Source organism: Pongo pygmaeus, chromosome 3, assembly GCF_028885625.2.
Source record: "Pongo pygmaeus isolate AG05252 chromosome 3, NHGRI_mPonPyg2-v2.0_pri, whole genome shotgun sequence".
In the NCBI taxonomy this organism is placed as follows: domain Eukaryota; kingdom Metazoa; phylum Chordata; class Mammalia; order Primates; family Hominidae; genus Pongo; species Pongo pygmaeus.
Genome location: NC_072376.2, coordinates 704,616 through 730,831, shown reverse-complemented (window position 1 = coordinate 730,831; position 26,216 = coordinate 704,616). Strand labels below are relative to the sequence as shown.

Below are 26,216 nucleotides of genomic sequence, written 5' to 3'. Positions count from 1 at the left end.
CGAGTAGCTGGGATTATAGACGTCCGCCACCACGCCCAGCTAACTTTTGTATTTTTAGTAGAGATGGGGTTTCACCATGTTGCCCAGGCTGGTCTCGAACTCCTGGCCTCCAGTGATTCACCCATCTCGGCCTCCCAAAATGCTGGGATTACAGGCGTGAGCCACCATACCCGGCCAACCGAATGAATTTTTAATTGTATTTAATTTTAATTAAACTGTGGCCAGTGGCTCCTGTGTTGGCTGGTATAGCTGGCGGCTCCTGACAGGAGTTCTTGGACTTCAGTGAAAACACAGACACAGACCTTGGAGCCAGCATTCTAATGAAGGAAGACAGACAATAACTAACAAACAAACAGGTCAGTTATTTACTATGTTAGAAGGTGACAAACACAGCCATCCCTTGGTATCTGTGGGGGACTAGTTCCAGGACGCCGCTGATACCAAAATCCACAAGTGCTCAAGTCCCGGACGTGAAGTGGTGTCGAGTCTGCACAGAAGCTGTGCACGCCGCCCCCCCATGCACTCTACGCCATCCCCAGATTACTTACAACACTTAACACGCTGTAAACACTATGTCAATGGTTGTTCTACTGTATTTTTAAGATGTACATTATTGTTATTGTTGTATTGTTATTTTTTATTGTTTTGGTTCCCAAACATTTTCAATCTGTGTGGACTGGACCCATGGATTCGGGGGAGCTGGCCGTGCACTGTTAAACCGGGTGCACCTAAAGCAGGTGACGTCTGAGCATGGACAGGATATGATGAACTTGACCCTAATAAAATGGAAAGTTTACGTGAAACTGATAAGTTCCTAGAACAGTAATTCACCAGCATTGAGACTAGCAGAGAAAACCCAGGAAGTTCCAGAACCTTCAGGGAGCCAGGTCAATGGTCAGAAAGTCCCTCCCAAGACAGCATCAGGCCCCGGAGGGATGCAGGTGGTTTCACCAGATGCTCAGGGCACAAATAATTCAGTCTCAGACTCTTCTCGGAGAACTAAAAGGAGCCTTTTTCCAACTCACGCTATGAGGCTGACATAACCAGGCACTGACAATGGCAGACGGAAAGAACTCAACATTAACCTCACCAGGAAACACAGAGGTGAAAATCCAAAGAAAAAGGTTAGTCATCCTTTTTAAGCAATATACAAAAAGATAATCATTCTTGACAAACTCAGAGTCCTAGAAAACAAAGTGGGCTTAATGCCTATGGGAAAAAGATAAAATTTATGACAAAAGATACAAGGAGAAAAATCACATGATCTTCCCAGCAGGTGCATAAAAATCATTTGACAAAATCATTGTCCATTCATGATTTTAAAAAAACAAAACTCAGCCAAGCATAGTGGCTCATGCCGGTAATCCCAGCACTTTGAGAGGCCGAGGCTGGCAGATCATGAGGTCAGGAGATGGAGACCATTCTGGCTAACACGGTGAAACTCTGTCTCTACTAAAAATACAAAAAATTAGCCGGGTGTAATGGCAGGTGCCTGTAGTCCCAGCTATTCGGGAGGCTGAGGCAGGAGAATCACTTGAACCCGGGAGGCAGAGCTTGCAGTGAGCCAAGATCACGCCACTGCACTCCAGCCTGGATGACAGAGTGAGACTCCGTCTCAAAAACAAACAAACAAAACACAAAACTCTTAGCAAACTAAGAAGAGAAGGAAATACCTTTAACCAAATAAATTTTCTGTTGAAGACAGTCAGCTGGGTGCACAGTGGCTCATGCCTATAATCCTAGCACTTTGGGAGGCCAAGGCAGGCGGATCACATGAGATCAGGAGTTCGAGACCAGCCTGGCCAACATGGTGAAACCCTGTCTCTACCAAAAATACAAAAAATTAGCTGGGCGTGGTAGCAGGCGCCTGTGATCCCAGCTACTCAAGAGGCTGAGGCAGGAGAATCACTTGAATCTGGGAGGCGGAAGCTGTAGTGAGCTGAGATCACGGCATTGCACTCCAGCCTGGGCGACAGAGTGAGACTCCATCTCAAAAAAAAAAAAAAGACATGGCCGGGCGCAGTGGCTCATGCCTGTAACCCAAGCACTTTGAGAGGCTGAGGCGGGCAGATCACCTGAGGTCGGGACTTCGAGACCAGCCTGACCAACATAGAGAAACCCCGTCTCTACTAAAAACACAAAACCAGCCGGACATGGTGGCACATGCCTGTAATTCCAGCTACTCGGGAGGCTGAGACAGGAGAATCGCTTGAACCCGGGAGGTGGAGGTTGCAGTGAGCCGAGATCGCGCCTTGCACTCCAGCCTGGGGAATAAGAGTGAAACTCCATCTCAAAAAAAAAAAAAAAAAAAAAAAAAAAGACACTTGCTAACACACACATCCTCTCAAAGTCTTATACAACAATGTTCAAAGCAGCCCTTTTCCTAACAGCCCCAAACTGGAAACAACCACCTAGTCCATCAGCAGGTGGATGATAAACACAGCGTAACCCCTCCCCACACAGATGTGGCTCGGCAGTGAGAGTGAACAACGCAGGTGCCCACGATCCCACGGGGGAGAGGGGCAGACGCAGGAGCACACACGTTCCCACACGCCACGCAATTCCAGAACAACGGCAAGTCTGGTGGGAGGACGCAGGCGGGACGCACACAGTCCAGGCAAGGTGGGGACTGGCCACAGAGGGGCCCGAGGGAGGCCTGTGGGGACCGAGCTCTGGGCCAGCACTGCCGGCAAGTCCAATGAGACTGGACGGGGGTGAAAAGTCCCCAACTGCACAATAAAACTGGTGAATTTTAGTGTGTATCTTACAATTAAACACACACCGTAAAGACCATTCCTGTGGTGAAATTAGAAAAAAAAAGCCAAACTCTCAGCTTGTATTGCACCATCCCACCCCAAAAATAACCAGGGCCGGGTGGGTGAGGACACTGGAAAAGGCCACCGTGAACCTTTGGAGGTTGCTAAGGAGGGTATCGTCACGATCGTGGATGAGGAGATTTACCAGACAGAAAACAAAACTGGCCATGAAGGAAATAACAAAGCCAAAGACAAGCACCCTGAGTTATCCAAAAGCACCACGGAGAAAAAAAGCCAAGGCCTGAGGGAAATTTCGGCAGTGCCTCCAGGGCCACAACCTAGACCAGGGCCTGGCCATCGTGGCCCGGCCGTGCCCCGTGGGCTGTGTGAGCGGGTGTGCAGGCCCCCGCAGGGCCTGCTCCCAGCACACAGTGCTGCTCGTTGGCGGGAGGCCTGGAGCCACACGATATTCACCATCTGCTCCGTCACAGGGTTTGCCAGCCCCACTCTAGCCAACAGAGAGCTTCACAAAAGAGAAATTTCAAATAAGCATGTTTTAAATGCTCAACTGTATCAGTAAACTGGGAAATGCACGTTAAAAACCCGACGAGATGGCTGCTGACCCCGGCGTGCAGGAGCCAAGGCCGCAGCGCCACACAGCCCAGGTGCGCACCCGCGAGACCATTCCTGCCCGCCAGCCTCTGCCCCACAGCCCGTCCCGCCGGCGGCTGCCCACTGCTGGTGGCCTGTTTTACTTCCATGGACACACGGTGGACAGGGCCAATCCTAACCATGGCTCAGAAGAGGCTGGGACGACCTGAGGGTTAATCGGAGCCACAGAGAGCCTGGCGGAGAGTGGCCCCGGGGCTCCTGAGATGGGGGGGCCAGGGAGGGGCCGGCTGGGGAAACTGAGGCAGCTCCGGGAGGCTCCATCATCATCTGTGGTCACCTGCTGGGGGAACCGGGGACGAGCGCTGAGGCTGGACAGGAGGGGTAGCGACTTGGGTTTCCCCTGGGCAAATAAGAGCAGAACCCACAGGAGCCCTCTGCAGCCCACGCAGCCACAGCACAAAGCCCACAGCAGCCCTTGGCAGCCCACGCAGCCACAGCACAGAGCCCACAGCAGCCCACAGAGCCACAGTGCAGAACCCACAGCAGCCCTCGGCAGCCCATGCAGCCACAGCACAGAGCCCACAACAGCCCACAGAGCCACAGCAGCCCTCGGCAGCCCATGCAGCCACAGCACAGAGCCCACAACAGCCCACAGAGCCACAGCGCAGAACCCACAGCAGCCCTCGGCAGCCCACGCAGCCACAGCACAGAGCCCACAGCAGCCCTCGGCAGCCCACGCAGCCACAGCGCAGAGCCCACAGCAGCCCTCGGCAGCCCACGCAGCCACAGCGCAGAGCCCACAGCAGCCCTCGGCAGCCCACGCAGCCACAGCGCAGAGCCCACAGCAGCCCTCGGCAGCCCACGCAGCCACAGCGCAGAGCCCACAGCAGCCCTCGGCAGCCCACGCAGCCACAGCGCAGAGCCCACAGCAGCCCTCGGCAGCCCACGCAGCCACAGCGCAGAGCCCACAGCAGCCCTCGGCAGCCCACGCAGCCACAGCGCAGAGCCCACAGCAGCCCTCGGCAGCCCTTGGCAGCCCACGCAGCCACAGCGCAGAGCCTGTTCCTACTCCCTCCTCACATGGACATAGCTCCGCCATGCACTGGGTCAGATGGTCCCATGGGCCCCACAACCCCTCAAGGCCACTGCCCCTCCTCCCAGCAGCCTACACACCCCACGTCTAGTCCACAACTTCTCATTAGGTCTTAATTTATCATTTCTTGATATGCAGAAATGTAAACGAAGCTTAAAGCTGGAAACAGAACTTCCCACGATTGCCACAGCTCCACATGTACACTCCTCACAGCAAGGCCAGCGGTCCACAATACGCACCTCACACAGCCTCTGACACGGAAAGACAGGAGCTGAAATACGAGTCCTCATCAAAACCAACCACAGAAGCGCAGGCTCTGATGGCCTGAACAGTGCGGGAAGCACCCTCCTGTGCCCGCATCTGCCCACCTGCTGCGCCCGCGGTGTCACCAGGCCAGTTTCAGATCCCAAACTGCCTACTTCTCTCAGTGTGCACAACTATTGGTATGCATAAAGGCAGATTTATCAACACTAAGACAGTAATTTCTTTTCTTTGCTTTTTTTTTTTTTGAGACAAAGTCTTGCTCTGTCACCAGGCTGGAGTGCAGTGGTGTGATCTTGGCTCACTGCAACTTCTGCCTCCTGGATTCAAGCAATTCTGCCTCAGCCTCCCATGTAGCTGGGACTACAGGCGTGCACCACCACACCCAACTAATTTTTTTTTTTTTTTTTTGAGACGGAATCTTGCTTTGTCGCTCAGGCTGGAGTGCAGTGGCACGATCTTGGCTCACTGCAAGCTCCGCCTCCCGCGTTCACACCATTCTCCTGCCTCAGCCTCCTGAGTACCCAGCTAATTTTTTGTATTTTTAGTAGAGATGGGGGTTTCACCACGTTGGCCAGGCTGGTCTCGACTCCTGACCTCAGGATCTGCCCACCAAGGCCTCCCAAAGTGCTGGGATTACAGATGTGAGCCACCATGCCCGGCCAAGAATAATTTCTAACAAAACACCTGGAGTATTTTATGAAGTAAATAAACAAAGGACAGACCTTGAACTGGCAGCTGCCACCCCACCCAGCCCACAGCACGGGCTCCGCCTTCTGGTCCACGGCCCCCACAGCACCGCTGTCCACCAGGGTGCTCCGTGGAGCTTCACCTTCCCCGCCTGTGCGGCCGGCTATGGTGGCCCACAGGACTGAGCCCCTGACCTGGCTGGCATGGCCGAGGACGGACTCGGGTGTGGAAAAGCCTCCGGGGCCTTTGCTGTAGCCCCTGAGCCTCCCTGTCACCTACTTCCCCGTCTCCTGCACCAATCCCACCTCTTCGCTCTCGTCCCAAGGCCACATGGGCCTGACCACCCCCAGGGCTCCGCGCCCCCTCCCGGCTGACAACCACCATCTGCCCTGAGTCTGTCTGCCGGGGCTCTGCCATTGCGCCCTGAAGTTCTCGAACTGACCCGAACATTCCTTGACTGTTAACAGCAGCTTCTGTGCCCGACGCTCGCAGTCCTAGGCAGACAGCAACCCCCACCGTCCTCACAGCTGCTGGGGAGGGGAGCGTGGCCCAGAGACCCCTGGATCCCTGGACACCCCACACGCCTCCTCCCTCTGCTGACTCTACTCTGCCCCGTCCCCGGAATGCGCTGCGGCCAAGGAGACCACAGGCCTTCTGGGGAGCCCGTGGGGCCTGACGCGTCACAGACCAGACCTGGATCACAGGGGGTGTCGCACTCCAGCAGCCCCTCCTGGCCTCACACAGGCCCGTGCTGTCCTTCAGGCCTGGGCAGCCCGCTCAGGTCTCAGCTCCATCCCCATCCAGCCAGCAGCCTCTGCTCCTGCATCCTGAGGGTCTTCTAGGAATCTGCCCTACAAGGCCCCCTCACCTGGTGGTGAGGACCCTGCCCCACACAAGCAGACTGAAAGGGCCCCCGCACCGTCTGGAACCCTCTGTCTTTCCTGGTCAGACTCACAAGCTCCATGTCCACACAGCTCTCACTTTCACAGAGCCCCATCCCTCCTTCCCGGGGGCGCGAAGCCCACCCCCTCCTCCGGTCTGCCCTGCCCTAACCCTCTGGGCACCCCACTCTGGTCACCCACCTTCTTCTGCTTCCCGAGGGCATCTTCCAGATCTTTTTCCACCTCCCTCCTCTCAGTGATCACACCCAGGGCCAGCCCCTCCAGGAGCCACTTCTAGCCTCCGAAATGCACCCTCCTCTCTCCCGTGGACCTCAAGGTCACCTGGCTCCATGGCTCGGGGCAACTGCAGCGAACAGGAGCCTTCAGAAATGCGCAGGGAACACAGCTCTCACCACACTTTCCAGACACATTCCGGCGCCGACGGCAGACGCGAGCGTGGACCCAGTGCGGACGGCGATGACTGTGTGTGGACCCTGTGCGGACGGCAATGACGCGAGTATGGACCCGGCACGGACGGCGATGACTGAGTGCGGACCCGGTGCGGGCGGCGATGACTGAGTGTGGACCCGGCGTGGGGCGATGACTGAGAGTGGACCCGGTGCGGACGCAGCCCCGATGTGAATGGACTTGTCTCTGATGCCTCAGTGTGACATATGCCTTCCTCTCCACCCAGCTCAGACACCCCCAAAACACCCCGCACGCCAGCCAGGCCGCTGCCTGGGGCAGCCTCCAGCTCCTGTCATTTAGCTGCCGGACGCTGGGAGAAGCTGCTGTTCCGAGTCGCGCCTACAGCACACAGCCGTCTGGATAACACAGTGGCTTTTGCTTTTTGTTTTGTTTTGCAGTAAAAGTCACATACACACGTATTCAGTACGATGTGCGAAGCGAAGGATGATATTAAGGAAAAACGTATCATCCTGAACACTCTGAGGCAGCGGCCGTTCTCCGCGTAAGGACGTGTCCGTGTCTGTGGGTGTGTCCTTAGATAACACTGCATAGGCATAGATGCTGCTCTCACACAGACGCCGTCCCACGCGCCCCGTGTGTCCTGCACTACGCGATGTGCTCCGATGCGGTTTCTGCAACGAAGGAGCTGCCACAGGCCTCTCCACGCCCACACACAGAGCCACCCAACCCATCCACCTCCCACAGGCCTCTCTCCACACCCACACGCAGAGCCACCCATCCACCAGTTTCCCACGGACCTCTCTCCACACCCACATGCAGAGACACCCGTCCACCCACCTCCCACAGGCCTCTCCCCATGCCCACACGCAGAGACACCCATCCATCCGTCTGCCACAGGCCTCTCTCCACACCCACACGCAGAGCCACCCATCTCCCTAAGGGTCCTACAGACCCTGGGGCCTGCGGTCAGCAGCCCCGCTCACCAGGGGCTTCTCTGTCCTGTGAAGGGAGTCCTGGGGGGCAGGGTGACCCCCAGCGAGTGCACTCTGCCCTCGCCCCGCCTTGCCCGCAGCCTCCTAGGGCACCGACTCCCTCTCTCCTCCGCTCTCCACCCCGGCGCCCTCTGCAGCCTGGAGGCTGCAGCCCCCTGCCCCGTCTGGCTGACTGCCCAGCCCAGCCTTCCTCTGGGGGGCTCTGCCAGGAGGAAGAGCCGGCATCACAAGCCCATGCCTGGTGCACATTTTCTTCTGCCACCCATATCTTAGGACAGCCTTGAAGTTTCTGTTGTTTGTGAGTCAGTTTTGCTGAGTTATGGAACTTTCCAGAAAACAGCTCCTGAGATTCACAGGCACAGAGCTGCAGGCGTGTCCTGTGCCGGCATGGAACAGCCTCACTGGGGAACCCTGAGAATCAGGGCCCGCACTGTTGTAATGGGGCAGTGAGGTCGGTTTCACAAACACCCATGAAATCGTCACCACCGCCCGACAAGCAGTGTTCCCTCCCCAGGGTCCTCAGCCTCGCGGGTGCCCAGCCCAGGTAGGAGGGGTGGCACCACATGGAGTCCCATCTGCTCCATGCCTCCCGTCTGAGCTCCTGCTGCCCATGGGGTCATCTTCTCCTCCTTGCTGTGTCCTCGGCCACTCCCTGGACCATGCCAGAGCTCCCGTCCAAGTGGTGAAACCCGCCCAGGACAGCTTTCTCCAAGCCACCCTCCCACTAAATCACCCTCCAGACAAGTCTGAGCTGTATCTTAGAGACAGAAATCCGACATGTCCTCCTGACAGCAAGGCCGGGCCTCACCCTCTGCTTCCCATGCCAGTGCAATCACGTTGGAACCACATCCATTCACATCAGGGCTGCGTCCATGCCGGGTCCACACTCACATCAGCGCCCGTCCACGCCAGGTCCACGCTCACATCGCCCGTCCACCCAGGTCCACACGCACGTCATTGACCATCCACGCTGGGTCCACACGCACGTCACTGACTGTCCACGCGGGGTCCTGTTCACGTCGGGGCTGCATCCACGCCAGATCCACATGCACGTCATTGCCCGTCCACGCCAGGTCCACACGCACGTCACTGCCCATCCACGCGGGGTCCTGTTCACATCAGGGCTGCGTCCACATCAGCCTTGCCCTCCTCCCAGCCATGCACAAGGCTCCCTGGCAGGAGGCCCTACCCACTCACGGGTGGGCCAGCTCCTGTCCACCTGACAAGAGACCCTGCACCTCTCTGGACGAGAAGCCCCACCTCCCGGAGCTGAAACCACTCTGCTGCCCTCCCTTGTGGCACTCTGTCCTCCCGCACAGTCACCCTCCCCAGCGGCGCGTGGGTGCTCCTCCCGCACAGTCACCCTCCCCAGCGACGCACGGGCGGGTGCTCCTCCCGCAGTCACCCTCCCCAGCGGCACGTGGGTGCTCCTCCCGCACAGTCACCCTCCCCAGCAGCGCGCGGGTGCTCCTCCCACACAGTCACCCTCCCCAGCGGCGCGCGGATGCTCCTCCTGCAGTCACCCTCCTCAGCGGCGCGCGGGTGCTGTGTGCGGCCTGGCCCCCTCGTGCTCGGCACACTCCAGCAGCAGGGCCACATCGGCGTCCTCATGAGGGGACACCATGTCCGGGGCTGTCACTCAGGAGGGAAAGGCCATCCAGTCGATGCCAGAGGCACCCCTGCCTTCACTGATGGGCTCTGCAAAACCTGTTTTCATTTATTTTCACATAAAAATGACCAAACTGCTGAAACTGGCCCCACAGATGCCCCCAACCCAACACTAGCTGTTCACAACACTGTGAACTGCACCACAGCTACGATCCCGGATGGGCTCTCGTTCCCATCGTCCGGAGAGTCCCTCCCTGTGTGACGCGGCCCCGACGCTCCGACTGCCAAGGGAGGAGCTGGGCTGGGGTCCCTTCCATGCCCCTGGCATCACTGCAGCAGCGGCAGCACACCGACGAGGCCCAGCCAGGCCACTGGACGCCTCCAGCTCTGTGTCTCTGCACCTGGTTCACCTGTGGCCTTTCCACAGCTGGCCTGACCCCAAACGCCCTGCCTGCACTGCCCTGCACCGTCCTGCCCCTCCAGCTCCGCTGCAGCCCTCAGCACCTGCCAAACACACACCGTCCCTTCTCCACCTCCCTATGGCGTAAACGCCTCGCTCCTGTTCCCTGACGGGACCCCGCATTGCAGCTGTACCACAGACACACACAGCTCCCTCACCAACCCGTACGGAGGACACATGACCTGGGGAGGTGGCTCACAGCAGCCAGGGAGGAACAGACACCAACCACTCTCCGGCACCACCACATTCCTGAGCTGCGCCTGGCGAGAAGACAGTGCAGGCACGGAGGGTTCTCATCAACCTCGTGCGGACACACAGAACCACACTAAGCACTCTCTGTTCCTTCCCGCTGGAGACCAGCCAGGTTAGGAGGAAAAGGGAACTTTACATGGTTCTCTGCACAGCTATGTCACCCTAAAAGTTTTTTAAGAAAATGAAAAACAGCCGGGCGAGGTGGCTCACACCTGTAATCCCAGCACTTTGGGAGGCCGAGGCAGGCAGATCACAAGGTCAGGAGTTCGAGACCAGCCTGACCAACATGGTGAAACCCCGTGTCTACTAAAAATACAAAAAATAGCCGGGCATGGTGGCACGTGCCTGTAGTCCCAGCTACTCAGGAGGCTGAGGCAGGAGAATCGCTTGAACCTGTATAGCAGAGGTTGCAATGAGCCGAGATCGTGCCATTGCACTCCAGCCTGGGTGACAGCGCAAGACTCTATCTCAAAAAAAAAAAAAAAAAAGAAAAAAGAAAAAAAAGAAAATGAAAAACAATGATACAACATGACAGCGCTTTGAATTTAATTCTCAAAAGGGTCCGTGACTTGAAAGACAGTAAGCATCCCCGCTCCATCTCCAGCCAGCCAGGAACTGACCCCAGGCAGTAAAGTCGCCTCCCGCATGGCGCAGCCCCTACTATGGCCACAAAGCTCTCAGAGGGCCACGGGCTCCTGCCCACACCTGTGACAGCGAGCCCCCAGGCTGGTCCTTGACTCCCAGCCCCGCTCAGGGTGTTGCCTGCATTAGAGCAGCTGGGCCCCCAACTCCCAGCCAGAGCCAGCCGACCCCACCTCCGTGGACCGCGGCACTGTGGGGCCAAAACACAGAGCACAGCGCTCACACGGACAGGGCTGAGACCGGACAGGCCTCACTGCTGGGCTGACATTTCTCAGTAGCTGGGATTACAGGCGCGCACCAGCTCTCATTTTTTAAATTAAGTGTTTATACAAATATTTGTGTTCATACAAAGACCTGAGGTACATTCACTAAGGTGGGACCCCAGATGAGAGTCACTACCGGCCTCAGAGTGTAGCTCAGTGACATCCCCCTCAACCCAGGCCCCGCAGGCCTGCAGCCGTCCAGGAGGCCCAGGCAGGTTATACCTGAGGAGCTCGAGGGCCCTTCAGCAGTCCGGCCCCCAGTGCCGCCCCCGGGGCTACCCCACAGACCCCCCGACTCCACGTTTCCTCTCCAGGCACCTCAAGCGCAACCCTGCTTTGAACTCCCAACCAGACGTCTGACGGCTGCACGTCGGTGGGCAGCCGGCACGTCCATCAGGACTTCCCTGCCCTGACCTCTTCTGACAGCCTTGCACCCCAGGGAGCCCCAGACACCTCTGAGCCACCTGCACCTCCCACACACTGGGCTCCCCTAGAAACCAATCTGCTGTGCCTTGAAGGACACCCGGCACCCACACAGCACCCTCGCCTCTGCCATACCAGGCCCCACTGACCTCAACGCAACACCCACAGGGTCCCCGAACACACAAGCCTGAGTGGACGCAGAGGCTCCTCAGGGCCATCAAGGTCAGGCCCTGGCCCTGCCATCAGCCCACACCTCCCTCTGCCCTTGCCTCTCCCTCTGCCCCTGCTGCATGGACTCCTCACTCACCGCAGGACATTCTCGGCCCTCTCGCTCAGGGCGCCCTGTGCCCAGAACACGCCCTCCTGCACCTTATCAAGCCTCTTCTCAATGTCATCTCAGTGATGCTGCAGAGACCACCTTGTTTGAAAGTAAGCACACACAGCCGGGCGCGGTGGCTCACACCTGTAATCCCAGCACTTTGGAAGGCCAAGGTGGGCAGATCACGAGGTCAGGAGCTCAAGAGCAGCTTGGCCAATACAGTGAAACCCCGTCGCTACTAAAAATACAAAAATTAGCTGGGTGTGGTGGCAGGCACCTGCAGTCCCAGCTACTCAGGAGGCTGAGACGGAAGAATCCCTTGAACCCAGGAGGTGGAGGTTGCAGTGAGCCGAGACTGTGCCACTGCATTCCAGTCTGAGTGACAAAGCAAGACTCTGAAAAAAAAAAGTAAGCACACACGTGCAAGCCCACGCACACACACCCACACACACGCACACCCCCTGCACATGCATGCACACCCCCATACATGCACACACATCCACAGGTGCACACAGGCGCACACACATGAGCACACATGCACACACATCCACACACGCACACACAGGCGCAACACACACACGTGCCCACGTGTGCACGCGCAGCAGGGCTCTAAGCTTATAATTTACTGACTTATTTTGTTCCCTGCCCATCTCCCTATGTCAGTCTTGTGCCTGGCGATATTAAAATTCAGGAGAAGGACTGGATGATCAAGTTGAGAAAATCTTCCCAAATGCTAGAAAAAGACAGGACATGGGAGAGAAAAGTTCCAACATCCCATTAATAGGTTTTGTAGAAAGAAGAGAGAAAAGTGAGAGAAGGAGCTTTGAATTACACTTTAATTTTATTTCCTCAGCGGGACAACGAGCACACAGGCCTTGTATCATTCTCCATCATTCTCCAGGCCTGCGGCAGGCCCTCTTCACCTCAGAGGCTGAAACAATCCCTCAGGAGCACTGCCTGCCGGAATGAAGGGCCACAGAGCGCCGCACACAGCCACCCCCGACTACGGGGTCTCAGGGCGCAGAGGGGCCCGCAGCTCCCCGGGGCAGAAGCCCCACAAAGGACTGGGGTTCAGTGTCCGGCTTCACAACGGCAACACTGAATTCTACAAGTCAAAGACACCATCCTTCCAGAGCTCTGAAGAAAATGACCTTCCACACAGAATTCCCTGCCCAGCCGCTCGACTACTCAGGATGAGAAGAAGCGAAGGCGTTTCCAGAGGTCTCAGGAAGGCTGCATTCCAATGTTCACTCAGAAAATGCCTGCCAAATACCTTCTGCGCCAGGCGGTGTTGGCAGCGCTGGTACCAGTCCGGCTCGGCCACTGCCGACTGCAATCATGCTCGAGCTGGGACTAGCTCAACAGTGGCCAGGGAGTGATGACTCAGGAAAAACACACCTACGGCAAGGAAGAAGGGGGACAGACTGCGCGGGGAGACCCAGCCGAGGAGGGTGAGGCTGCGAAGACAGCAGGCAACCCCGGACAGAGGCAAGAGAGCCAAGACAGAGGCGACAACAGGGGCCCAAAGGACCACCAAGAGGTGGCTGGAGAACGAGGCCCTCAGACAGGAGGACACCAACAGAGGCCAAGGGGTGTGGGGCTGTGAGCTGACCGTCAAGGAGGTAGAGCTGGAGACGGTAAAGCCAGACGACACCGGGAAAGGAGAGGCAAGGTCAGAACGCAACTAACGGTGTCTATGGGGTCCCAGCACCAACGTCCAATTCTTACATTCAGTGTCTACAGGGTCCCAGCACTGACACCCGGTTCTCACCCTCAGTGTCTACAGGGTCCCAGCACCAACGCCCAGTTCTCACCCTCAGTGTCTACAGGGTCCCAGCACCGACACCCAGTTCTCACACTCACAGTGTCTACAGGGTCCCAGCACCGACATCCAGTTCTCACCCTCAGTGTCTACAGGGTCCCAGCACCGACACCCGGTTCTCACACTCACAGTGTCTACAGGGTCCCAGCACCGACACCCAGTTCTCACACTCACAGTGTCTACAGGGTCCCAGCACCGACATCCAGTTCTCACCCTCAGTGTCTACAGGGTCCCAGCACCGACACCCGGTTCTCACATTCAGTGTCTACAGGGTCCCAGCACCGACACCCGGTTCTCACCCTCACAGTGTCTACAGGGTCCCAGCACCGACACCCGGTTCTCACCCTCACAGTGTCTACAGGGTCCCAGCACCGACGCCCGGTTCTCACACTCACAGTGTCTACAGGGTCCCAGCACCCACACCCAGTTCTCACACTCACAGTGTCTACAGGGTCCCAGGACCGACATCCAGTTCTCACACTCACAGTGTCTACAGGGTCCCAGCACCGACACCCAGTTCTCACACTCAGTGTCTACAGGGTCCCAGCACCGACACCCAGTTCTCACACTCACAGTGTCTACAGGGTCCCAGGACCGACATCCAGTTCTCACACTCACAGTGTCTACAGGGTCCCAGCACCGACACCCAGTTCTCACACTCAGTGTCTACAGGGTCCCAGCACCGACGCCCGGTTCTCACCCTCAGTGTCTACAGGGTCCCAGCACCCACACCCGGTTCTCACCCTCAGTGTCTACAGGGTCCCAGCACCGACATCCAGTTCTCACACTCACAGTGTCTACAGGGTCCCAGCACCGACACCCGGTTCTCACATTCAGTGTCTACAGGGTCCCAGCACCGACACCCAGTTCTCACCCTCAGTGTCTACAGGGTCCCAGCACCGACACCCAGTTCTCACCCTCAGTGTCTACAGGGTCCCAGCACCGACACCCGGTTCTCACCCTCAGTGTCTACAGGGTCCCAGCACCGACACCCAGTTCTCACACTCACAGTGTCTACAGGGTCCCAGGACCGACATCCAGTTCTCACACTCACAGTGTCTACAGGGTCCCAGCACCGACACCCAGTTCTCACCCTCAGTGTCTACAGGGTCCCAGCACCGACGCCCGGTTCTCACACTCACAGTGTCTACAGGGTCCCAGCACCCACACCCAGTTCTCACACTCACAGTGTCTACAGGGTCCCAGCACCGACACCCAGTTCTCACACTCAGTGTCTACAGGGTCCCAGCACCGACGCCCGGTTCTCACCCTCAGTGTCTACAGGGTCCCAGCACCGACGCCCGGTTCTCACCCTCAGTGTCTACAGGGTCCCAGCACCCACACCCGGTTCTCACCCTCAGTGTCTACAGAGTCCCAGCACCGACGCCCAGTTCTCAAACTCACAGTGTCTACAGGGTCCCAGCACCGACACCCGGTTCTCACCCTCAGTGTCTACAGGGTCCCAGCACCAACACCCAGTTCTCACACTCACAGTGTCTACAGGGTCCCAGCACCGACACCCAGTTCTCACCCTCAGTGTCTACAGGGTCCCAGCACCCACACCCGGTTCTCACATTCAGTGTCTACAGGGTCCCAGCACCGACGCCCGGTTCTCACACTCAGTGTCTACAGGGTCCCAGCACCGACACCCGGTTCTCACCCTCAGTGTCTACAGGGTCCCAGCACCAACACCCAGTTCTCACACTCACAGTGTCTACAGGGTCCCAGCACCGACACCCAGTTCTCACCCTCAGTGTCTACAGGGTCCCAGCACCCACACCCAGTTCTCACACTCACAGTGTCTACAGGGTCCCAGCACCGACACCCAGTTCTCACCCTCAGTGTCTACAGGGTCCCAGCACCGACACCCAGTTCTCACCCTCAGTGTCTACAGGGTCCCAGCACCCACACCCGGTTCTCACCCTCAGTGTCTACAGGGTCCCAGCACCGACACCCAGTTCTCACACTCACAGTGTCTACAGGGTCCCAGCACCGACACCCGGTTCTCACCCTCAGTGTCTACAGGGTCCCAGCACCGACACCCAGTTCTCACCCTCAGTGTCTACAGGGTCCCAGCACCCACACCCGGTTCTCACCCTCAGTGTCTACAGGGTCCCAGCACCGACACCCAGTTCTCACACTCACAGTGTCTACAGGGTCCCAGCACCGACACCCGGTTCTCACCCTCAGTGTCTACAGGGTCCCAGCACCAACACCCAGTTCTCACCCTCAGTGTCTACAGGGTCCCAGCACCCACACCCGGTTCTCACATTCAGTGTCTACAGGGTCCCAGCACCCACACCCAGTTCTCACACTCAGTGTCTACAGGGTCCCAGCACCCACACCCAGTTCTCACCCTCAGTGTCTACAGGGTCCCAGCACCAACACCCAGTTCTCACACTCAGTGTCTACAGGGTCCCAGCACTAACACCCGGTTCTCACACTCAGTGTCTACAGGGTCCCAGCACCGACAACCAGTTCTCACACACTCACAGTAACTACAGGGTCCCAGCACCGACACACAGTTCTCACACACTCACAGTGTCTACAGGATCCCAGCACTGACGCCCAGTTCTCACCCTCAGTGTCTACAGGGTCCCAGCACCGACGCCCAGTTCTCACCCTCAGTGTCTACAGGGTCCCAGCACCGACGCCCAGTTCTCACCCTCAGTGTCTACAGGGTCCCAGCACCGACGCCCAGTTCTCACATTCAGTGTCTACAGGGTCCCAGCACCGACACCCAGTTCTCACACTCACAGTGTCTACAGGGTCCCAGCACCGACGCCCAGTTCTCACCCTCAGTGTCTACAGGGTCCCAGCACCGACGCCCAGTTCTGTTACTCACATACTGATCCACGGACTGCTGTAAAGGGACTTTTGAAGCTGTAATTAAGGTCCCAAATAAGCTACCTCAAAATCGGGAGTGCCCAGGTTTGCGTGACCTAGTGAGAAGAGTCCCTCCAGAGCAGCTTTCTCCAGCTGAGACTGAAGAGGACGTCAGGGGCCATGTCTCCGCTGGCCTGGCAGAAGGCAGTGGAGTGGGAAGGATGTGAGCCTGGTCCGTGGACAGGGAGACAAGACCTCCAGCGCCCGGGGGTCTCACCTGGCATGGTCAGAAGGGCCAGGACCTCCAGGGCAAGCCAGGCCCTGGCTGACTCTGGTTCAGGAAAACATGGAGACATGCTCAAGACAGCTGGGAAGAGGTAAGGCAGCCTGAAAATCAAGTAACACTGTGAAGTAGGCGCCACCGTCCTAAGGTCACAGTGGGGCTGCAGCAGTGTGGGGGCCTCCCCTAGTTCTTGCTCTCAGGCGGGACTCACCTTCCCAGCAAGGCTCCTGTCCGGAGCCGCTCACAGGTGAGTCCAACTGAGAGAAGGAGAGGAAGCAAATGCGGCCAAACGGCCATGAGTGGGTCTGGGCAGTAGAGGGTGCCGTCCTGGTCTGTTCAGGCGGCTGCGACCAAAGCCCCTTACGCTGAGCAGCTGACAAACCACAGAACACACCTCAGTTCTGCAGGCTGGGAGTCCAGAATCAAGGCGCTGGCAGATTTGGGGGCTGGTGGGGTCAGAGTCCCCACAGGCAGCGCCTTCTCTCGTGTCCTCAAATGACAGAGAGGGCGCTGGTCCCATCATCAGGGCAGAGCCTTCCGAGGGCCCCGCGCCTGACACCACCACCTTGGGGGTTAGGGTCCCCCATGGATTCTGGAGGACACAGAAGTTCAGACCACAGCAAGTGCTCACTGTATAATTTTCTCCATTTTTCTGTATTGCGATTTTTTTTCTTAACAAAAATTTGGGTAAAAAAGTAAATTAAAATCACTTAACATTTAAAAAATTTTAAGGTGAGCTCTCGTGGCCCCCACATTCCAATGATGCCTGCCCTGTGCGCTCTCTGCCGTGCCAGGCTCACACTGTGAAATAAGCACAGCTTTTATGGTCTGATTCCTGGGCGGCATCAGGAATCCAACAAGTTCATACTCATGCCACCTCAGAACAGCTCCACACAGCATCCATGAGGATCAGCTTCCGGTTACTGTTTATTGAGCATCTAATACGGGCCACGCCCTGATCAAGAGCCTGGAAATGTAACAGCTCACAAGACCCAGACAGGAGACGCAGCCACAAAGTCATAGCCCCCCACGAGGCCACACAGGATCCATGAGGCCACAGCCCCCACCAGGCCACAGCCCTGACGATGCCACACAGGACCCACAAGACCACACAGGACCCACAAGGCCACAGCCCCCACCAGGCCACACAGGACCCATGAGGCCACAGCCCCCACGAGGCCACACAGGACCCATGAGGCCACAGCCCCCACGAGGCTGCACAGGACCCACAAAGCCACAGCCCCCACCAGGCTACACAGGACCCACAAAGCCACAGCCCCCACGAGGCCACAGTCCCCAGCAGGCCACACAGGACCCACAAAGCCACAGCCCCCATGAGGCCACAGCCCCCAGCAGGCCACACAGGACCCACAAGGCAACAGCCCCACGAGGCCACACAGGACCCACGAGGCCACAGCCCCGAGGCCACACAAGACCCACAAGGCCACAGCCCCCACCAGGCCACACACAACCCACGAGGCTACAGCCCCCATGAGGCCACAGCCTCCACCAGGCCACACAGGACCCACAAAGCACATAGGACCCACTTGGCCACAGCCCCCAGGAGGCACACAGCCCCCACCAGGCCACACAGGACCCAGGAGGCACACAGGACCCACAAGGCACACAGCCCCCACCAGGCCACACAGGACCCACAAGGCACACAGCCCCCACCAGGCCACACAGGACCCAGGAGGCACACAGGACCCACAAGGCCACAGCCTCCACCAGGCCCACAGCCCTCATGAGGCCCACAGGCCCCCAACAAGGCCGTACAGCCCCCATGAGGCCCACAGCTCCCACGAGGCCCACAGCTCCCACGAGGCCCACAGCCCCCATAAGACCCACGAGGCCAACAGGACCCATTGATTAGAGGGCGTTTCAAGGAGGTCTGCAGACACATTTCCTCTCTTTGCGTCTATTTCTTATTAAACATCTGGAATTTGCTGTTAATGTAGCAAAGCCCAGCAAATATCAATGAATTTGAGAAAAAAAAAAAAAAGAAACCAAGCCAACAAATCCACTCTCTAAATGCACCTAAATATTAGAGTTTATTGGCCGGGCGCGGTGGCTCACGCCTGTAATCCCAGCACTTTGGGAGGCCGAGGCGGGTGGATCATGAGGTCAGGAGTTCGAGACCAGCCTGGCCAACATGGCGAAACCCCGTCTCTACTAAAAATACAAAAACTTAGCCGGGCGTGGTGGTGGGAGCCTGTAATCCCAGCTACTTAGGGAGCTGAGGCAGGAGAATTGCTTGAACCAGGAGGCGGAGGTTGCAGTGAGCCGAGATCGCGCCACTGCACTCCAGCCTGGGCTACAAGAGCTAAACTCCATCTCAAAACAAACAAACAAAAAAAACAAAAACAAACAAACAAAAATATTAGAGTTTATCTTAAAAAAAAAGCAAGTCAATATAACAATAGGTTGAAAGACTATATTTTCTAGAGTATTAGTTCCTATCAATGGGAGTTTTGCTTAACTTAGTGGATAATTCTACAAAAATGCACCTAGGCAACATTCACTATTGTTCTTTGTCATTTTGGCATTTGCATAATTCAGTTCTGTCGGGAGAAACGTGGCAGATCTGGAAAGATAGTTTTGTCTTGTTTTTCTTAAGGCCTCACATTTTTAAAATTCAATGATAAACTATCAATGTATGAAATTAAAAATAATTTCAATTTTTGAAGCACAATTAATTGTACCATATTTTTGCAATATTAACAGCAAATATCATAATAAAAAATAGATAAACAATAGGAAACTGTCCCTAAACCTCACTATATTTCAATGGTAAAAGAAAAATTACATTTTCTTTTCTTTTTTTTTTACTTTTTATTTTTTTTCAGACAGAGTCTCACTCTGTCGCCCAGTCTGGAGTGCAATCTCAGATCACTGCAAACTCCGTCTCCCGGGTTCAAGCGATTCTCCTGCCTCAGCCTCCTGAGCAGCTGGGATTACAGGTGCCCACCACCATGCTCGGCTAATTTTTGTAGAAAAATTACACACGCGCGCCTAATTCTGTAGAAAAATTACATTTTCAACTTCAATTCTAACCATTAACCAAAAATAAGGCTGCAAACAAAATAAATCCTGCCATTTAATAAAGAGTAACAACATACACCAAAACAAGACTCACTTTATAATCCAAATCAAAAAACCCAAGTAAACAATTCTAGCGCATGGCAAAGGGCCCCTGCCGCACCCTGCAGCTCCTCGATTTTGCTACAGAGCCACGGTGGTCTAGAGAATGCGGCATGGTGGGAGGGGCGGCTGAGGTCTCCAGAGTCCAGGACAGGTCCCCTTCCTGCCCTAGCTCCAGCCCAGAACCGGAGGGAGGCATGGGGTCCGGCTCCCTGTGGAGTGGAGGGTGTGGGCTGGGAGCAGAGGCTCTGGCTCACAGTAGTGCCTGGACCCTGGAGCTAAGTCCTCACACCGGTCAAATGTCCAATATGGGCAGGGTCTCACGTCTCCTACAGCATTTTTATGAAGTCACAAATAACTGCATGTGCAAGGTCTACCGTAAGTGGTAAAAACGTTTCCCCCATATATTTAAAATGGTTTAGGAAAACTTAACAGAAGCCGGTGGATAATTTCTGGAGCAAAATCACTGGCAAGAAGAAAATGAGGGGACTCTGGGAACAGCAAAAATCCTTGCACTTGAAGCTGTCGGAAAAGATTTGACATCAGTGACACATGCCTTGTAATTTAATTTGTGGGGGGTCTTTTGGCTTGCTACTGGTATCCCAAATTGCAGGTTAATTCCTAAGAATCCTTTCTATCTGTAATTCATCTTCTTTTACATATCACAAATATCTCAATCATGATGGTGACATCGGAGAAATCCACACCAATTAAAGAGACAGCTGAATGGTCACATCCTCATCTTAACACGTCACTCCACACGCAATCACTGATTTACTTACGGGATGTCTCTCCAGTGCCCTGACAGGTGCCAGGCTCACAGCACCGCTGCGCTGGGCAGGCTTTAAGTGTTCCAGTGACCCCGCCTGCCCATCGTATGCCCACTGTTTTGGAGTCCCCTCCCCTCCAGTGTGTAGGGGCCGAATGACTCTTGGCAAAACTGGTAGAATGTCACTCCACAAAGACGGGACGTCCTTCCTGTCCCTCTCTGGCTTGGCATGGGCTCCCTCGGAGCTGCCCTATAGAGAAAGGAACTGAGGTCTCCAGCCCACAGTCATGTGACACAGCCTGGCTGTGGACCCTCCCCAGTCCAGCCTTCAGAGGAGACACAACCCCAGATGGGAGGTCCCTGAGCCAGAGCCCACCTGGTCTCCCAACCCACAGAAACAGTAAAATATCATTGGACTGTTGGTTTAAGGCAGGGGTTCTGGGGTAATCTGTCACACAGCAATATATAAATAATACAACCACTCAGCATGGCCACACCTCTAAAAACCTGGGAACCAGACAGTACAGAGCCAAACAAACCTGAACACTCAGCTTCACAAGCCTCTTCCACAATTTCACAAAGCAAATGACGTTTAAAAAACAGTAAAGGATATGTCAAAAGAGCAAATCAGAAGGAAGTGTTGAGTAAAAAGGTCCCTGGCGGTTACACTGGGCGAGTAAAAGCTTCTAGGTCCAGGCTGACCACGCAGGAACACAATGTGGCTGACACTGAGTACCCCGAAATGTTAAGCTGAAAACCTAACACGGTTTTCTCCTAAGTAACCAAGAAGTGAAGCTGTGGCAAAGATGAAATCCCAAACCATCTAATTCAGTGTCTCTCTTGGGAGTCTAGATAGCTCAGAGTTTTAGGGTTACACCTCATTGCACTGCCCAACTTCTAGGCAAGCCCGCACGCCTAATCCAAGGGGATGTCTCTGAAGAGTGGCCCTGCCGTTCATTCATTTGTTCATGCATCATTCACTTTTGCCTTTCATTCATTTGTTCATGCATCATTCACTTTTGCCTTTCATTCATTTGTTCTTGCATCATTCACTTTTGCCTTTCATTCATTTGTTCTTGCATCATTCACTCTTTTGGGAAATGTGCAGCACACCAAGCAGTCACATGGCACCCTCTGGGAGCGGGGTTCCTGGGATGACCACCCTCTCCAAACACCCCTGACAAGATGTCACTAGACAACGCTTCCCTAGTCAAAGGACGGCATAGACCGCTCGCTTCTGAATACCTCATGCACCCCACTTTTTCATTACCACTTCCAAATTAAAGGAAAACACCCACAAGTTTTCGATGAAAGGCTGATTCAAAGGTTTCAGAGAAATAAACCAACCCCCGCCCCCACCCCGAACACCACCAGGATCCTTTAATTCCTTCCCTTACTGGAGAGGGAGTGGGAAACAGCCTTGCCTGCTCCAACTTTCCTGACTTGGACCAACTGTCCCCAAAATATGCCCAGGAGTCCACATCCCAGCTCAGACCCCACCCCTCCTCCAAGTCTCCCGGACACTGGAAACGCCTCTACACTGAGGAAGTGGGGCACTCACGTGACCTTGAAGATGGGGAGAGGGGCAGGAGGGGTCGAAGGTGCTGGACACGGACCACAGCCAAGGCAAGGACAGGACAGCAGCCCTGGACGAGGGGCTGAGAGGGGAGGGCACAGTGCCAGCCTGAGGTGTGGAGCCTGTGGGCTGGGAGCTCCTGGAACCCTGAGGCCCCTGCCTCATACCTACCCCAGGTACCACCTAGGCGGTTCATGTGCAGGGGCTGTGGGGCTGGCCCAGGGTCTCATGGAAAGGGCCTCGGGTACCAGGATGCCAGATGCCTGGCCTTCACAGCAGGTGCGTCCAGCGGAGTGGGCTGGGCAGATTCAGGACACTGCTGGATTCCCCCACAAGGGTCCCAGTACTCCTTACCGTCTAGTCTTGGGGCCTACATGCTCCTCAGTGACTTGTTCAGGAGTCCCAGCCCTCTGAGGACCTGTCTGGAAGTTCCAGCTCTCATCAGGTCCTCTTTGAGAGCCTAGCCTTCTTCCCCGTCCACACCAGTGTCCCGACCCTAAGTGACCCCATTTGAGGTCCTGGTCATCTAGGAGCCTGCCCATGTCATGAGCCCTTCTCACTGTCCAGTCTCAGGGTGCCGGGCCCCAGGTGAAAACAGGGCTGTCCCAGGGTCCCAGGCCCCCGGGTGAAAACAGGGCTGTCCCATGGTCCCGGCCCCCGGGTAAAAACAGAGCTTCGCAGGGTCCTGGCCCCCGGGTGAAAACGGCTGTCTCAGGGTCCTCGGCCCCCGGGTGAAAACAGGGTTGTCTCAGGGTCCCAGCCCCCGGGTGAAAACAGGGCTGTCTCAGGGTCCTGGGCCCCGGGTGAAAACAGGGCTGTCTCAGGGTCCTGGGCCCCGGGGAGGACAGGACTGTCTCAGGGTCCCAGGCCCCGGGTGAAAACAGGGTTGTCCCACGGTCCCGGCCCCCGGGTGAAAACAGAGCTTCTCAGGGTCCTGGGCCCCGGGTGAAAACAGGGCTGTCTCAGGGTCCCAGGGAAGACGGGGCTGTCCCAGGGTCCCGGGGGAGGCAAGGCGGTCTCAGGGTCCCAGCAGTGCTCACAGGACTCACAGGACTGCTCCAGGGTCAGGTCCTCCTGAATTATGGTCATGGGGTCCTGGCCCTTGTCTGTGACCCACTTTAAGGCAGGACCTTCCTGGGGGATCTATTCTGCGGTCCTGGCATTCTTTGGGTTCTGCCTGGTCCCTAGGTCTGGCCCTCCTCCGTGATTCTTCCCAGGGTCCTAGCCCTCCCTGGGCCCTGCCAGGTGGCCAGGTCCGAGCCTCCTTGGTGACCCATCTTGGGGTCCCAGCCCTTCTCGGTGACCTGTCCCAGGGTCAGACCCTCCTGGATGATGTGTCATGGTGTCCTAGCACTCTGGGGGTCCTGTGCAATCCCAGAGCCCAACTCTCTTCAGATCCTGCCTGGTCTGAGGACCCAGCCCTCCCGGGGTCCTGCCTGGGCTGGGGTCTCGACCCTCCCAGGGTCCTGCCTGGGCTGGGGTCCCGGCCCTCCCAGGATCCTGCCTGGTCTGGGGTCTTCACCCTCTCAGGGTCCTGCCTGGGCTGGGGTCCCGGCCCTCCCGCGGTCCTGCCTGGGCTGGGGTCTTCACCCTCCCAGGGTCCTGCCTGGGCTGAGGTCTTGGCCCTCCCGGGGTCCTGCCCGGGCTGGGGTCTTGGCCCTCCCGGGGTCCTGCCCGGTCTGGGGTCTTAGGCCTCCCTGGGTCCTGCCCGGGCTGGGGTCTTGGCCCTCCCTGGGTCCTGCCCGGGCCGGGGTCTTGGCCCTCCCGCGGTCCTGCCTGGGCTGGGGTCTTGGCCCTCGGGGGTCCTGCCTGGGCTGGGGTCTTGGCCCTCGGGGGTCCTGCTTGGGCTGGGGTCTTGGCCCTGCCGGGGTCCGGCCTGGGCTGGGGTCTCGCCCTACCTGGGTCCTGCCTGGGCTGGGGTCTCGCCCTCCCTGCGTCCTGCCTGGACTGGGGTCTTGCCCTCCCTGCGGCCTGCCTGGGCTGGGGTCTTGCCCTCCCTATGTCCTGCCTGGGCTGGGGTCTTGCCCTCCCTGCGGCCTGCCTGGGCTGCTGTCCCAGCCCTCCCTGGATCCTGCCTGAGCTGGGGTCTTGGTCCTCCCTGGTCCTGCCTGGGCTGGGGTCTTCGACCTCCCGGGGTCCTGCCTGGGCTGGGGTCTTGGCCCTCCCGGAGTCCTGCCTGGGCTGGGGTCTTCGACCTCCCGGAGTCCTGCCTGGGCTGGGGTGCCGGCCCTCCCGGGCTCCAGCCCTCCCCCGGGCCTGCCAAGGGCTTCCCGGGCCAGGCCGACGGGGACGACGGAGCGCGGGCCCGGGGTTCGGAGCCTTCCGGGCCGGACACCGGCCGAGGCCGCAGCCTGAGGAGCGGGAGCCGAGGGCCCAGGCCAGGCGGGGCGGACTCACTGACCTGCGGTCTCGGGGCTGCGGGCGAGCAAGGCGCACGCGGGGTCCGCGCCGGAGGGGGGAGGGGGCGCCGCTCCCTCTGGGTCCCCCCCAAGAGGAGGAGAAAAAAGCCCGTCCGGAGTTTAAAACAAAGAGGCGGAAATGCCCGAGCCGAGCCGAGCGCCGCGTCGGGGGCGCCGCGCTCGGAGCATGCGCGGTGTGCTGCTGGGCTCCCACCCCGCGGCAAGGGGCGTGGGCGGGGCCGGGCGGTAAGGGGCGGGGATAGGGGCGGGGATGGGGCGGGGGCGTGGTCAGAGAGCGCAGGCGCTTCGGGCCTGGGCTCGGCCGAGGGAGCCTCCGGGCGCGAGGGTTAGGGGCGGGGCATAGGGCTGGGCCACGAGGGGCGTGGTCAGGGGACGACAGGACCGCGCTGCGCTGAGGGACCCGACGGGTCCTGGACGATCGTGAGCTGGGGCGCTGGAGCAGCAGGGTCCTCAGGCCCGGGTCCCTCCGGGGGTGCCGTCCGGTACGGGTGCTGCTGTCCTTTCTGGGAGCCGGGACTGAGCGCCCTCCCGGCAGGGTTAAGGGTCAGGGTTAGGGTCGGGGGTCGGGTTAGGGGTCAGAGTCAGGGTTAGGGTTGGGGGTAGGGGTTAGGGGTAGGGTTGGGTTTTAGGGTTAGGGTCAGGGTTAGGGGTTAGAGTCAGGGTTAGGACTGGGTTTAGGGCTAGGGTCAGCATTAGGGGTTAGGGTTAGGGTTGGTTTTATGGTTAGGGTCAGGATTAGGGGTGGGGTCAGGGTCAGGGGTTAGGGTCTGGTCTAGGGTTAGGGTTGGGTTTAGGATTAGGGTCAGGGTTGGGGTTAGGGTTAGGGTTGGGTTTTAGGGTTAGGGTCAGGTTTAGGGTTAGAGTCAGGATTAGGACTGGGTTTAGGGTTAGGGTCAGCATTAGGGGTTAGGGTTAGGGTTGGTTTTACGGTTAGGGTCAGGATTAGGGGTGGGGTCAGGGTCAGGGGTTAGGTTTAGGGTTAGGGTTGGATTTAGCGTTAGGGTCAGGATTAGGGGTGGGGTCAGGGTCAGGGGTTCGGGTCTTGTCAGGGTTAGGCTTGTATTTAGGTTATGTTCAGCGTCAGGACAGACAGGGCCCCCGCGTGCGGACTCCCTGACCCCTGTGCCCTCCGCCAGGGCGGAGCAGTACGGGTGGCGTTTGCACCTTCGTGGGGCCCACGCTGTCCTGGGAGGGCGGGATCTGAGGACCGAGGCGCGTGCGGGGGTGAAGCGGACGTGCAGGCGCGCGGGGTCCTATGGTCTCCCGCTTTGCGGGTTCTGGGCGGTCGGCCCAAGACGGGAGGGCAGGTTGGGTCTTGGGTGGGAAGCGAGACCACTGTGGTTCCAGGCGGCGGGGGCGCCGGGCTGTGTGGAGGTTGCCTGGGGAGAGGGGAGGCCCCGTAGGCCCAGGGGCACTTGCTGCGAGGCTGTGGGGTGCAGGCGTGGAGCAGGAGTGGGGAGTCATTAGCTCGTCCCGTCTGGAGAGGGGGTGGCTGAGGGAGTGACCCTGCGACTGTCCGGTGAAGTCTAGAGTCGGACCCCGGGAGCAGCCACCAGGCAGGGGGCCCAGGGCCCAGGTATGGTGCAGCACTTGGGGAAGCAGCTTGAGTCCGCTGCTGAGAGGGGCCTGAGAAGGGCCGGGGGCCTGCTGAGACCTCCAGCACAGGGTGGATGCGTTATCTGGGTGGGAGGAGGACAG

The 26,216-nt window shown here is 57.8% G+C and overlaps 1 non-coding gene across 1 annotated transcript in view; it reads right to left on the bottom strand.

Annotated features, from left to right (window-relative positions):
* LOC129034740 (uncharacterized) overlaps nucleotides 1-24,679 on the bottom strand; it is a 29,732-nt gene extending 5,053 nt beyond the window's left edge. The window contains exon 1 of the transcript XR_010125988.1: nucleotides 24,500-24,679. This is a non-coding gene — a transcript (uncharacterized LOC129034740). The remainder of the gene's footprint in view (nucleotides 1-24,499) is intronic.
* Nucleotides 24,680-26,216: the final 1,537 nt, after the last annotated feature.